The sequence below is a fragment of the Mobula hypostoma genome, chromosome 8 (assembly GCF_963921235.1).
Source record: "Mobula hypostoma chromosome 8, sMobHyp1.1, whole genome shotgun sequence".
NCBI lineage: Eukaryota > Metazoa > Chordata > Chondrichthyes > Myliobatiformes > Myliobatidae > Mobula > Mobula hypostoma.
This window is the reverse complement of record NC_086104.1, coordinates 118,083,744-118,097,773: the sequence shown is the minus strand read 5'-3', so window position 1 is coordinate 118,097,773 and position 14,030 is coordinate 118,083,744.

The following is a 14,030-nucleotide window of genomic DNA, read 5'->3' as shown; positions in this document are numbered from 1 at the left end:
TCCATCCAGAAAGATTCAACATTTATGTCACCATTTTAAAAGGTGTAATTGCATCTGTTACCAACAGAGCCACAGCACCAGCTATGCCTTCTTGCCTTTCCTTTAGACACGAAGTATATACTTTGATGATAAGCTCCCAACAACGGCCTTCTTTCAGCTACGACTAGGTTATGCCCTAAAAGTCATAGCGACCAATCTCTAATTGCACCGCGAGTTCATCCACGTTAATACGAAAGCTACGCGCATTTAAATATAACACCTTCAGTCCTTCATTCTTCGCCCTCTTGAACTTTGCCTCCGTGGCACAATTTAACTTTTTTCTCTGTCTGCTTTTCTACCAATCATTGGTTTCACCTTCCTTAAGTTCACGTTGCACCCATCATCTACTTGTAAATCTGCTGTCTCTTTCTCTGCTCTATCGGTCACACCCTCAACAGCTCTAGTAAACGTGTCTGCATGAATACGTCCGCATGGTAATACCTTTGTCGGTGCAGTTAATGTCTGTCGCTCTCTGCCTTATAATTAATGGGCAATATTCTCAGCACATCATTTTGAGTGTTGGCGTTACCCAGGAAGCGTCGCCCGGAAACCGTGTCCGTAGTTATCCATAGATGGCCTTGGCAGTTGGAACCACGTTATTCACAGACCTCCGATGTCCCACTGAGCTAGCACTGTCAACGCTGCATGGCGGTGGGCATTCTGGGCGTTGGTGCCGAAGCGGGCTTGGGAAAAAAAAAACATACACCCTGAGTTGTCTGTTTTGGAGCCCCGAAAGTGCGTTTGCCGGAATTTATTATGAATATTGAGACAAGGAAATGAAGAGGATCCATGCACTTCTGCCTGATGGAGTGGCATCGGCCTACTTAGCAAGCTCCCTATGGTCCTTTGGGATGTATTAGCGAGGACTGTGCCTCCGTGATCAGGCATTCATTGAAGAAAGAATTCTTGAAAAATAAAACCAGGATGGTGATCGCCCAGGAAGGACAGCATGTGGTCCTTTAGTTCTTATGTTCCAACGTCATTCAGTCCGGGAACGGAGAACAAATATCTTACGAGCTCAAATTCAGACAATCCAAATTTCTGCAATAGCTGAACTTCCAATGTGACATATTTTTTTCACGTACTGACGTTTTCTTCAAGTAGACACAGCGTTCTACGCCGTTGCTACCACAAAAGCATCCTGATCATGTGGTTACCTGGACAAGTATTAAAGATCTTTGCTGATCAACTGACCGGAATGTTCACTGAGAATTGCAACCTCACGCGTTTGCAGGGTGAAGTCCCCACCTGCTTCAAGCTGGTACCAGTTCCCAAGAAGAACATGGTGACCTGACTAGAAACCGCTCGACCAGTGGCAGTTGCAGTGCGAATTGAAGTGTTTTTATAAGTTGATGGTTCAACATATCACACTCTGACAGATTTCCATTCCAATTTGTTTACCGAGGCAACAAGTACACAACAGGTGCTCAACGCTGAGACATCTGGAAACAAAGATGTATACATCAGGATATTATTTATCGAATAGAGCTCAGTATTCTGGATTATCATCCACTCGTATCTAATCAGTAAGCTCCGAGACTATGGCCTTAATAGCTCGTTGCGCAATTGGATCCTTGATATCCTCACCAGGTGACGCCAGTTAGTTCAGACTGGCCGAAACAACTCAACCACAGCCTTCATCACACAGTTGGAACACGGGCTGTTTGCTTCGGTCCCTGATCTACTCGCTTTGCAGTAATGACTGTGTGGCTAACCACAGCTCCATTGGGATATTCATTTTTTCTGAAGACACCACTGTCGTAGGCTGAATCAAAAGTGGTTATGAATCAGCATACAGGAGAAGATTGGAAAGTTGGCCATAAAAAAAAAAAGAATTTCTCAATGTCAGGGAGGCGAAGGAAATGATTATGGACCAGGTAAAGGAAACCAAAAGTTCACGAGACAGCCCTCATCGGAAGTTCAGAGGTGCTTAGGGTCATCAACTTTACATTCCTCGCTGCTATTCTTACGGAGAACCTGCCCTTGGCCGAGAACGGAGGTGATATTACGGAGACAGCGCAGCAGCGCCTAAACTTCCTTGCAGGTTGACAACTTTATATATATGTAGTGTAGAGTATATTAATTGGCTGCATCGTAGCTCGCATGGAAATACTAATATTTTCAAAACGGAAAATCCTACAAGAAGTAATGGATACGTCCCTGTATATCACGGGTAAAACCTCCAACATTGAGCATATCTACATAAAACACTGTCGGGGGAAATCTGCACCTATCGGCAGCGACCGAACCGCCCAGCACATGCGCTCTTCAGGCTGCTGAAGGAGGGTAGATGAACCTCTGTGCACATTCAAACAGGTTCCGGAAGAGTTAGGGCTTCTCAACGACCAGGTTCTTGAAAGAAAGGTTCACTGAACCTCAGTTGCACCATCAGTGAAATGTTCCCATAAACAATGGACGCACTTTCAAGGTCTTTTCATCGAATGTTCTCTATACATTTTTTTGCTGATTTATTAATTATTATTATTATTTCTTTCTTTCCCTATGTGCATAGCATGTCTCTTGCACACTTATTGCACGCACGAGTTGGTGCGGTAGTTCATTGGTCTTTTCTGTTTATTGAGTACGCCAGCAAGAACATGAATCTTAGGGTTGAAAACGCCAAAAAACCTCTACTTCTAAATTTGCTTTAAACTTTGTTATCCCAAGCACTTCTATGTTTTCATTTTCATCATCGGTTCTATTGTATCGTGTTTTACTGTTTTACATAATACTTGCTTCAGTGCATCTTGCTTTATGCTTTATCTTCAGCACTTATCTAGTCCAAAGGTCATGTTTGAAACATTAGGAAATACTTCGTCTATTACAATTAATTGTCTAGCTTCACTAATGAACTTGCATGCAATTTGAATTTGTCCAAGTAGAGAACATGTAGCAACGTGTAATTTTTTTGGTTGTCTCTGATTTGGTGTTCTATTTTTGCCCGATTCCTCCATTAGAGAGCGGGATGAAAAGAGCACAGAACCAGACTGGGTTTAGCGAGAGCCCCTGGTAAATGTTTTGTTTATTTTGATAACGCTTGTTGTTTTCTTTTTTTTTTCGGTTTGTTAATAGATAGGGTGATTTACATATTAATTGCTGTGTAGGCCTAATTGTTTAATGCTGCTGTGTAATGACTTTGAGATGATACCAGTTGTAGATATTACTTTTGGGACAATGTAAACAAACCCCGTTCACATCTCATAGTTTTTAAGTTTCCTTTGTTAATTCAGAATATTTCTGGTGTGTTTGACATTTTGATTTTGTTAATTATGCTTCTGTGAAACGGCCCTATGTTTTAAGTAAGTTCTTCTTACTTGTTTGTCCTGTATTATTCTATCGGGCCGATTGTTATGCATTGTTCCACCAATTATATCGATTGGTCAGAATATAATTTGTGGGACAATGACTCTAAAACATGATGAGATTCATATTTATTGGGATTTATGGTTTCCTTGAGTTTTGTAATATAAAACAATATTGTGCTTTATTGTGCCTATATACATAAATGGATTGACTCAAACTGGATTCTGTAATGCGTTGGATTGTTTCTGGGTTTTTTTGCCATTTTTATTTTTTTACATCTATCTCCTGAATTTGTTAGTCTTTTATTATGTATTTTGATAGTTCTTTGTGTTAACTATCTGATCATCAGTTGCCTCAAGGAATTCTACTGTTTTTGGGAAGTGGACTCTAACTCAGAACCAGGCGATGCAGGCTTACTTGTTGACATCTCGCCTGCTCATATTATTCGGATGTCTTCCATGGAGGGCCATGCAATTCCATTTGTTAACTATTCCTTCGATAGTGATAATTTCTTCAGTTTTTTTGGGCTGTGAGGTCTTTAACGTTTGGGTGTGCATATGCATATGCTCGCGTACAAGGTTGAACCTTGTTTTTCGCTGATGAAAATACACCCATAGAAGTTTAATCTGACTATCGTGTAGATTTTCGTGTAATTTTGTCATGTCATTTTTTTTCCTGTTCCTCCTTCTGCAATAGATAACGATAAACTAAGTGCGTTCGTGTGTAAATATTGTTTTCTAAATTCTGCTATTTCAGTTTTTATTTTCCTTTATAAATTTTCCAGATCGCTTTTGTACCAAAACATTATGCCGAAAGAATATATTAATATGGTATACCTGAAATGTTTATTGTCTTTGTATATTTTTTTTTACTAGACAGCTCTGTTTATTAGAATTTCTTGAGCCTGGAAGTAATTTTTGGAAGTTTTCCCTTCATTACACTGTTATCTATTTTCCTCTCAAAAGATGGGCCGATCTTCGGTGATCTCATAATTTCGGTGGGGGCGAGATGCAAACATCCTTCAGGAGGGTGAACCCCGAATATCAGATTGCCCTGTATATGTATCAAGTAAAGTACTAAAGATGCGTGCGGATCAATTGGCTTCACTGTTTATTGAGAACTTTAGCCTGTATCTTTAGCAGTAAGTGGACCCACTTGCTTCAACCAGGCTTCAATTTTACCTGTACTCAAGAAGAACATGGTGACCTATCTCAAAATTATCTTCCCGTAGCAGCTGCATTGATAGGGATGAAGATGTATGTGGACTTTCAGATGGAGAATATAACAACTCCTACTTAGATCCGGTTCGATTTCCCTAACGCAGCAACAGGTCCACAGCAAATGCCATTTCATTGTCTCGTGACACAATCCTGGTATATATGCACAGGTAATCTACACGCATATTGTTGTTGTCTATCGATAACACCACCGTATTGCGGCTTTCTGAATATTTACATCGATATGGCTGTGTCACCTTAATTGTTTAATGCTATTGCGTAGTGCCCATGGGATGTTGCCATTTGTATATATTACTCTTGGGACAATGTATACCCTGTTCATGTTCCAAAGACATTTAGTTTCTTCTTTTAATTCAGCACATTTCTGCTGTTTTTCACTTGCTGATTTATGTAAGGTATGCGGGCGTGGAATGTCTACATCTAATAAGTAAGGTGTTCTTGTTTGTTTATCCTGTATTATTATATCCGGTCAGTTTTCTGGATTGCCCTATATGTCCTGCTTCTGTTTTCTGGGAAGAGGTCTCTAACTCTGAACCAGATATTCCTTGTCGACAGCTGGTTTGCTCAGTTCGTGAGGATATCTTCCATAGAAGGTTATGTTCTTCAATTTGTTAACCTGTCCTTCAATAGTGATAATGTCCCAATTTGTCTGAATTGTACTCTCATTTATATTTAGTGACGTGTACCCCTTGTCGGAATTGCATATGTTTGTGTGAAATGTTGAACCCTGTTTTGGCTGGTAATATATTCTTTGCAATTTTATCTCATTTGCGCAGATCTTTAATGTAAGTTTTCCCTCTTTTTTTTTCCGGCCGTACCAAACAGTGTTAATTCAAGCACCGCCTAGCGTATGCAATGTTTTCTGATATTTGTCATTCCAGTTCTTACATTTTTTCCGGATATTATGGTGATTATGATTATGGTGATTATTGTCATTTTTCTTTATTTTTTTTCTCAGTCGAAGCTGGTAAAATCTGGGAACATAGCTTAGCAACCATCCTCATTTAACAATTGCAAGGAAATTTTGGACTATTCTGGTGCTGTTTAGTATTGGTGCTTTCTGAAGATTCACATACATTTAGCGCTGTGTTGACCTAACTGTGTAATGCTTTTGTGTAGTGTGTTATAACCAGCAACAATGAAGATGAACTTGAGTCGAGTATTTATAAAATAAACACCGACATTTATTAAGCTCTACTCAAAAACATGGAACAGTAAACGAATGATTATCTTAAACGGATAGTAACAGCGTTATGCGTCGATTGTGATCAAACAGTCGAAATTAAAGACAATTCTTAACAGATCTTATGAAAGCACTTTAGTCTTAAGGTGGTAATTTAATAAGACTGGATGATTCCTTCAAATATTCTAGAGGAGAGACTTTCCAAACTAGCTCTCGAAAAGTCCCCGAAGTAAAGACGTCACCGCTGACGCAGCTCCCAGCCGAAATGCCTTGTCCTAAGTTATGACGTAAAATACGATTTCTCAAAGTGACTGACATTTCAACAAGCTGATCATCGCACGGCCCAAACCGTATCCCGCTTAACAAACCATGCGTGCCACGTACAAACGATTCCAAATGTCAGTCACACCCGTAATGCACTGAATGCCGCCGGTTAACCCCAAATCCTTTTAGGGTTCGTTTGGAGCTGGGAATTCTTCACTTTCACTCTTTATTCTTCTCCGATGGTGGCGGTAATTTCCAAAACGAACTACACAACATCTGCTATTTCCCCTTTTATATTATTTGAAACATTCCGCCCCGTGACCTCACATCACCCCACTATCAGAAGACAATTACGTCATTCCAATAGCATAAGACAATTACATGATATCAGTGGCATACTCACTGGATATGTAACACCTCCCTCCAAGAAAAGAGAATATTGAACTATCAGGTTAAAATTTTAACTACAATTAACAAAACCTGCAAACGTTTAAAATTTTACAAAATGCACCATACACAACCAATAATCATACAGTGCTAATATAACATATGGCAGGAGTGTAACCAAATATCTGAATTGCATTGCAAGTTCAATATAAAGACAAAAAGTCGTCAATTACGTTATTTTTGCCTTTAATATGGGTTATTAATAGATTATATTCTTGGAAAAGTAAACTCCAGTTCAATAACCTTCTGCTTTTGTTTTTCATTTTACTCAGAATTACCAATGGATTATGATCGATTTAAACCACGAGTGTTTTCTGAGTTGTGCCAACATACACATCAAGATTTTGTAGAGCCAAAATAAAAGATGCTATGGTTGAATTTTTTTTTTCGATACCCATTCAATTTCTTGGAAAAAAAATAGGCCACGGGGTAGTCGATATCATCATCATTATCGCTTTGTAGTAACACTGTTCCTGCAGCTTCATCACTGGCATCTACAGCTAAGGAAAATGCCTTCTCAAAATCAGGTTATTTGAGCACAGGTTGACAACATAAGTTAGCTTTCAATTTATCAAATGTATCCTGACAAGGTTCTGTCCAAACAAGCTTCTCACCTTTCTTCAGGACTTTAGTTAATGGAACAGCAATCTCGGCAAAGTTCTTATATAACTTACGAGAATACCCTACCATTCCCAGGAAACCTCTGAGAGCATTTGTACCAGTTGGAGTGGGAACCTCCGAAATTACCTGAACAGGAACCAATCTGCCATGACTCACAACGTAACCAAGGTAGGTCACAGTGGCATGCCCAAAATCAGTTTTAGCTAAGTTAACATTTAAGTTAGCTTTTGAACTTCTGTCAAACAGTTTTTCCACGGCAGAAGCATGTGCCTCCCAAGTGTCATTCCCTGTGACTAAATAATCAATATTGGCATCTGTAAGTTTTAACCCTCGAATTACAGAATTAATCATTCTCCGGAAGGTTCTTAGAGCATTCTTCATTCCAAATGGCAGGACATTTTACTCATATAGCCCAGATGGCGTCACCAATGCAGAAATTTCTCTACCTGTGTTCGTTAATGGAACACACCAATACCCTTTCAACAAATCAATCTTTGTAAGAAATTCCCCTTTTCCAACTTTGTCTACACAATCGTCTACCCTAGGGATTGGATATGCATCAGTTTTTGTTACAGCATTCACCACCCTGTAATCCGCACAAAACAGACTACTACCACCTTGTTTAGGCACCATGGCACAAGGTAAACTCCAATCTGAACTAGAGGGTCTAATAATATTGTTGTCTAACATATACTTATTTTTTTGTTCGGCAAGTGCACATTTTTTTCGTATTCATTCGATATGGATGTTGCTTTATAGGTTTGGCATTTCCAGCATCTACATCTTGTGAGGCTACTGTGGCTCTTTTAGGAACGTCTGGGAATAAATCCATATTTTCCAACATTAACTGCTTCATTTGATTAAAATAATCCTCAGATGGATCAGCTACCATGCTTCCTGCAAGGTCAGACTTATTGTCACTGACAACACCAGTCAGAGCTGCGGGCTGTTTCCCACAATAAACATTTATCATGTTTACATGACAAAATTGCGTTGGCCATCGTCGACCTGGTGTTGTTACCACATAGTCCACATTAATTAACTTCAGATATGATCTCGTAAGGACCATGAAATCTTGATTGTAAAGAGTTCGTTTACACAGGGAAAGGAACCAGCATCTTATCTCCCGGCTTAAATAACTTTGTTCTAGTTTCCTTGTCATACCAGGTTTTCATTCTATCCTGAGCAGATTTTAACTTTTCACCTGCTAAGCTGCAAGCTTTTTGCAATCTCTCTGTAAACATTAAGACATAATCCAATAACTTAGTATGTACGTCCTTATTAACCCACTGTTCTTTTAACAATGCCAAAGGTTCTCGGATACTGTGCTCAAACACATGTTCAATGGGACTAAAGCCCAGTGACTCCTGCACTGACTCCTGTACTGCAAACAAAAGCAATTGAACTCCCTCATCCCAATCTTCCCCATTTTCAACTCAAAACGTCCTAATCATGGTTTTAAGAGTAGAACCGAACCTTTCTAAGGCCCCTTGTTATTCGGGATAATATGCAGACGATGTAACCTGCTTGTCTCCCAGTTTATAAACTATCTGTTGGATCAATCCAGACAAAAAAAAACTTCCTTGATCAGACTGGATTTCTTTAGGTAACCCAAATAAATTAAGCAACTTTATGAGAGCCTTTGTTACAGTTTTGGCCTTTATATTCCTAAGAGGTATCGCTTCTGGAAGCCTAGATGCGGTACACATGATGGTCAGGAAATACTGGTGGCCAGCTTTAGTTTTTGGCAATGGGCCAAAACTATCTGCAATAACTTTTGAAAACGGCTCACCAAATGCAGGAATAGGTTGTAATGTGGCCACTGGGGTGACTTTATTAGGTTTCCCCACAAGCTGACAAGTGTGACAAGTTCGGCGAAATGTCGTCACATCTTTCCTCAACCCATGCCGATAAAAGAAAAAATGTTTAAATCCTTGCTCACAGTTTTCTTCACACCAAAATATCCACCCGAGCGTATATTATGGGCCAAATTAAAAATTTCATTCCAGTAAACGTTAGGAACCACTGCCTGGTGAAAAGCTGCATAATCCTCGCTTGCAGGAATCTTAGGTGGTCTCCACCTCCTCATTAATACTCCACTCTTGAAATAAAACACTAGAGGCACCTTTGAAATCTCATTATCTGAGAGAGCTTGTTCTCTTAAGGTGGCAATCTCGGGGTCTCTGCTTTGCTCCAGTATTATCTCCTAACTAGACAAGGACGAGTCTTTAAGGTCAGAAATATTACAAGGTTCCTGATCAAATAATGAAGGTAGAAAAGTTACTGGCAAATCATGAAAATCTGAATCCTGATTTGAATTGTCGTGAGAATCCATCTTTGGATCATCAACGATTGACTTAGTTGTCATCTGCACTGCAGGAACAACGTTACCTCCTACTAGGGCATTTCCTAACAATAATGAAACACCGACCACAGTTAAACGGGGTCGTAGTCCTACTTTAGCAGTTCCTGAAACTAACCCTGACTTTAAAACTAGTTTGCGCAGAGGTACAGACATGACGTTGACCTCAATACCTCGTATAATATTTAACTCACTGGTGTTAGTCTCATCATTAAACTCTAGAACACTTTCTAACATTAGTGACTGAGAAGCACCAGCATCCCGAAGAATCTTTATTGGTACTTGAGTGGCCCTTGCATTCACCAAAACAAATCCCTTTGATATAAAAGGATCGTTCCTTTCTTAACCTGGTGAGACCTTGACGAAGCTTCCTTTGGATGACCCGAACCCTATGGCTTTATGGGAGTTTCAGAATGTTGCACGCAGGCATCTGTACTTGCCTCCTTTTCCAGCCTCTTCAGACAGAAACAGTTAGCCACAACATGATTAGTTTCTTGCAATGATAACAAAAAGACCAAACTGCTTTTCTTCACTTGTTTCCCTTCATTCTTACCGTTTTCACGAGCTTGCGATTTCATTTCTGGTTTACCATGACTATCCACACTACCTTTTTGGAAAGTTGTACTCGGAGTAAACTTACTCTGATGGATTAAAGCATGCTCATCTGATAATTTAGAAGATTCTGGCAACGTGGCAGGGTGCTTTTCATTGAAATAGTCATTTATGCCATCAACGACGCACCTTTTAAATTCCTCAATCAAAATCAGCTCTTTTAAAGTGTCATAATCCTCATTCACATTTTCAGAGGTACACCAGCGCTCAAAACACACAGATTTGTCATAGGCAAATTCCACATAAGTCTGGTTTACATGTTTTGTCAGACTTCTAAATCTCTGTATATAAGCTTCCGGAATCAGTTCATAAGCTTTAAGTATATCCTGCTGCACAGTTTCATAATCCGCTGCCTGTTCACTGGTTAAAGCCGTATAAACTTGTTGTGCTTTACCTTTAAATATACATTGTAACAGGACAAGCCAACGCTCTGTCTTTCACGGTGCACTCAGAAAAACCTTCTAAATATGCTGGAAGTATCTATCAACATCTGCCCCATAAAGTGGAGGAACCCCTTTAACTTCCTTTACTTAGATTTAAATCAAAAACATGGAACAGTAACCGAACGATTATCTTAAACGGAGAGTAACAGCGTTATGCGTCTATTGTGATCAAACAGTCGAACTTAAAGACAATTCTTAACAGATCTTGTCAAAGCACTTAAGTCTTAAGGTGGTAATTTAATAAGTCCGGATGAATCCTGCAAATATTCGCGATAAGAGACTTCCCAAACTAGCTTTCAAACAGTCTCCGAAGTAAAGACATCACTGCTGACGCAGCTCCGAGCCGAAATGGTTGTCCGAAGTTATGACGGAGAATACGTGATCATCGCACAACGCAAACGTGTCAGGCTTAATAAAACTTGCGTGCCACGTAGGGTCGATTCCATATGTAGTCACACCCGTAATGTGGCGAATGCCGCTGGTTAACCTCAAATCCTTTTAGGGTTTGTTCGGAGCTGGGGATTCTTCACTCTCACTATTTCTTCTTCTCCGATGGCGGCGGTAATTTCTAAAACGAACTGCGCAACAACTGCGATTTCCCATTTTATACTAATTGAAACATGCCACCACGTGACATCACATCACCCCACTATCGCAAGACAATTACATAATTTCAATAGCATACTCACGGGATATGTAACAAGTAACCAGTAATACAAAAGAAGATGGCGGCAAGATCGACAGAGCGCTCGGCCTCTCCAGTGATGAATATCTGTTATCTGGCAAGTAGGGGACCGTGCAGCATTCCTGATTTGATGGAGACAGACGTGAGTGCATAGCGGCCATCTGGAAAACTTCTGAAATGTCTGCTTTGCTACCGCTGCTACTGTGTGGTAACCGGAATCTCTGGAGCTTTAGGCCTCGGAATCCTCGTCTTTGCGGTTTCAGCGGCCGGGGAAAGGTCTAAGGACCTCGGGAGGCTGCATGGGAGAGACTGCTCGAAAGCTCGGAGTTTTCGAACGGATGGACTCAGGGTAGGTTGTGGTCGGCTGCTTCCAAGGTATCGGCAAGTTTACGGTGCTGGACTTTGAGACTTTTTTTTTACTGTGCCTCTGGACTGTTCTGCATCAAATTATGGTATTGGTTTGCACTGCTGTAGCTATATGGTATAATTATGTGGTTTTGTCAGTGTTAGTCTTTGGTCTATCTTGTTTTCTGTGATATCACGCCGGATTAACATTTTATCATTTCTTAATGCATGTATGCATTTTAAAATAACAATAATAGAGGACTGAGTGTTCTCATAATCTAAAGCGTCTTTAGAATGACGGCCAGCTGTATATATTACTATCCGGACAATGTATACCTTGTTCGTTTTCCAAAGTATTTCAATTTCTTCTTCTTCTTCTTCTTCTTCTTCTTCTTCTTCTTCTTCTTCTTCTTCTTCTTCTTCTTCTTCTTCTTCTTCTTCTTCTTCTTCTTCTTCTTCTTCTTCTTCTTCTTCTTCTTCTTCTTCTTCTTCTTCTTCTTCTTCTTCTTCTTCTTCTTCTTCTTCTTCTTCTTCTTCTTCTTCTTCTTCTTCTTCTTCTTCTTCTTCTTCTTCTCTTTCTTCTTCTTCTTCACATTTCTAGAGTTTTTCCCTTATTGATTTCTCTACGTCGTGTGTGTTTATAATAGATACATCTATAAATTAAGTTGTTTTTGCATGTTTATCCTTTATTCGTATATCCCGACTGTTATTATTGATTGTGCTATTTTTAATAACTGATCTGTCACAATATAATTTGTGATAATCGGACTCAATGAACTGGATTAGGTTTGTATTTATAGTAAGGTGTGATCTCATTTATGATCTTGTATGTTAATGTAACATTCCGATGAATACTTTTTGCCACTTGATTCAGCCTGTGTAACACATCAATTTGTGTTACATTGTTACAGGATACTCTAATGTGATCGATTGTTACTGTTTTTTTTTCTCAGCGTTATTCTACATTTATCATCTTGAAATTGTTGTTCTTTTATTATGTATTTTGATTTTTGTTCTGTTCACCACCTGCTCCTGTATTGCGACAAGGAACCTTTCTGTTATTGACAAGAGGTTTCCACCTCTGAGCCAGGAGTTTGACGCTTCCATGGAGGGTATATTCTTCCATTGATTAACCTTTTCTTCAATAGTGATATTGTCTTCATTATCCTTGGTTGTGGTCTCATTTATGTTTCGTTGTGTTTACTCTTATCGGTACTGCATATGTTTGCGTGAAGTGTTGATTCTTGTTGTCGTTGATGAATGTATACTCTTAGAAGTTTATCGGAGGGTAGGGAAGATTTCTAATATCTTTAGATTCAGAATTGCGGTATCTATCATCAGTTATTAATTACATACTGTCAATCAATATAGCATCCTTTCTGCTCTTCTGTAAGTATATTGCGGTTATCTAAGTGAGTGGTGCTTGATTGCGGAATACATGATGTTGTAATTGTATTTATAATTTGCAAGCAAGTATTAGGGAAAGACTTTGATTGATCTTTTCAGATTTCCCCTTCAGATAACATTATGTTTTACCTTCCTTCAAAAATTAAGACACTTATTCATGATTTTTAGGACACAATGTTGATATCCATTAATCCGTAAGGATGAAGGCAAAGAAGTATTTATACCAAAAATGTGAAACCGATTACTTCCGGTACCTTTTCAGTTGTAGGTATTTTTATAACTACTTTCAGCATATCCACTGTAACTTGCTTCAATCGTGTGTGTACGTTACTTTGCTTCCCTAATCTGCTTGCTACTTGATAGCGCTTGACCTTGTTTAAACAGATATTAAAATAAAAGTTTATTTTCTCTGGGTTTGTTGATATTCTGTGCTGGGCCTGGTGACATCTCGGTGCTTCAGATTTAGTCTCAATGCCCTATATAAACGTTTTTCATTGTTTCTGAACTGATAATTCTGCTTTCTTCAGCTGCTGCATTGCATGTATCTACTTAGCCTGGCTTTGTATGCACCAAGCTTTTGCTTAAGTGTGTCTATAAACTCTGCCCTGCTTTTGTTAGGAAATTGCAATATTGTATGGACTTTATATTTCCTTAGCATTTCATTAGCCTTCCTCTGAATATTCTAGCTCCGGTTATCCTTTATATATTCCATTAGGCTGGCTACTTCTGCTTTTAAAGTTTCATTTTATTTAACTTCTTCAAACACTTTTGCCACTTCTGTGTTCTAATTTTGGTACTCAGTTTTGAATTTCTGATAACTGCCTCTATGTGGAGCTATTACACTGCTGTTAATGCTCACAGTATAGTATTGTTTCTAGTTTGTCAAGTGTTACGAGTTTTCCTAAATATTGTGGTAATATAATATTATCGAGAGTATTAACAATGTTTGCGAAGTTTGGGGACGTATTTTGTTTTGGTATGTAAAGTTGTTCTGTTAATGCCCGTACATTCTTTCAGAGTTGTTTTAAAATATCAGGATAAATTAGCCTGTAAGCTCGGCTTCGTCATCAGCGTTCTGCAG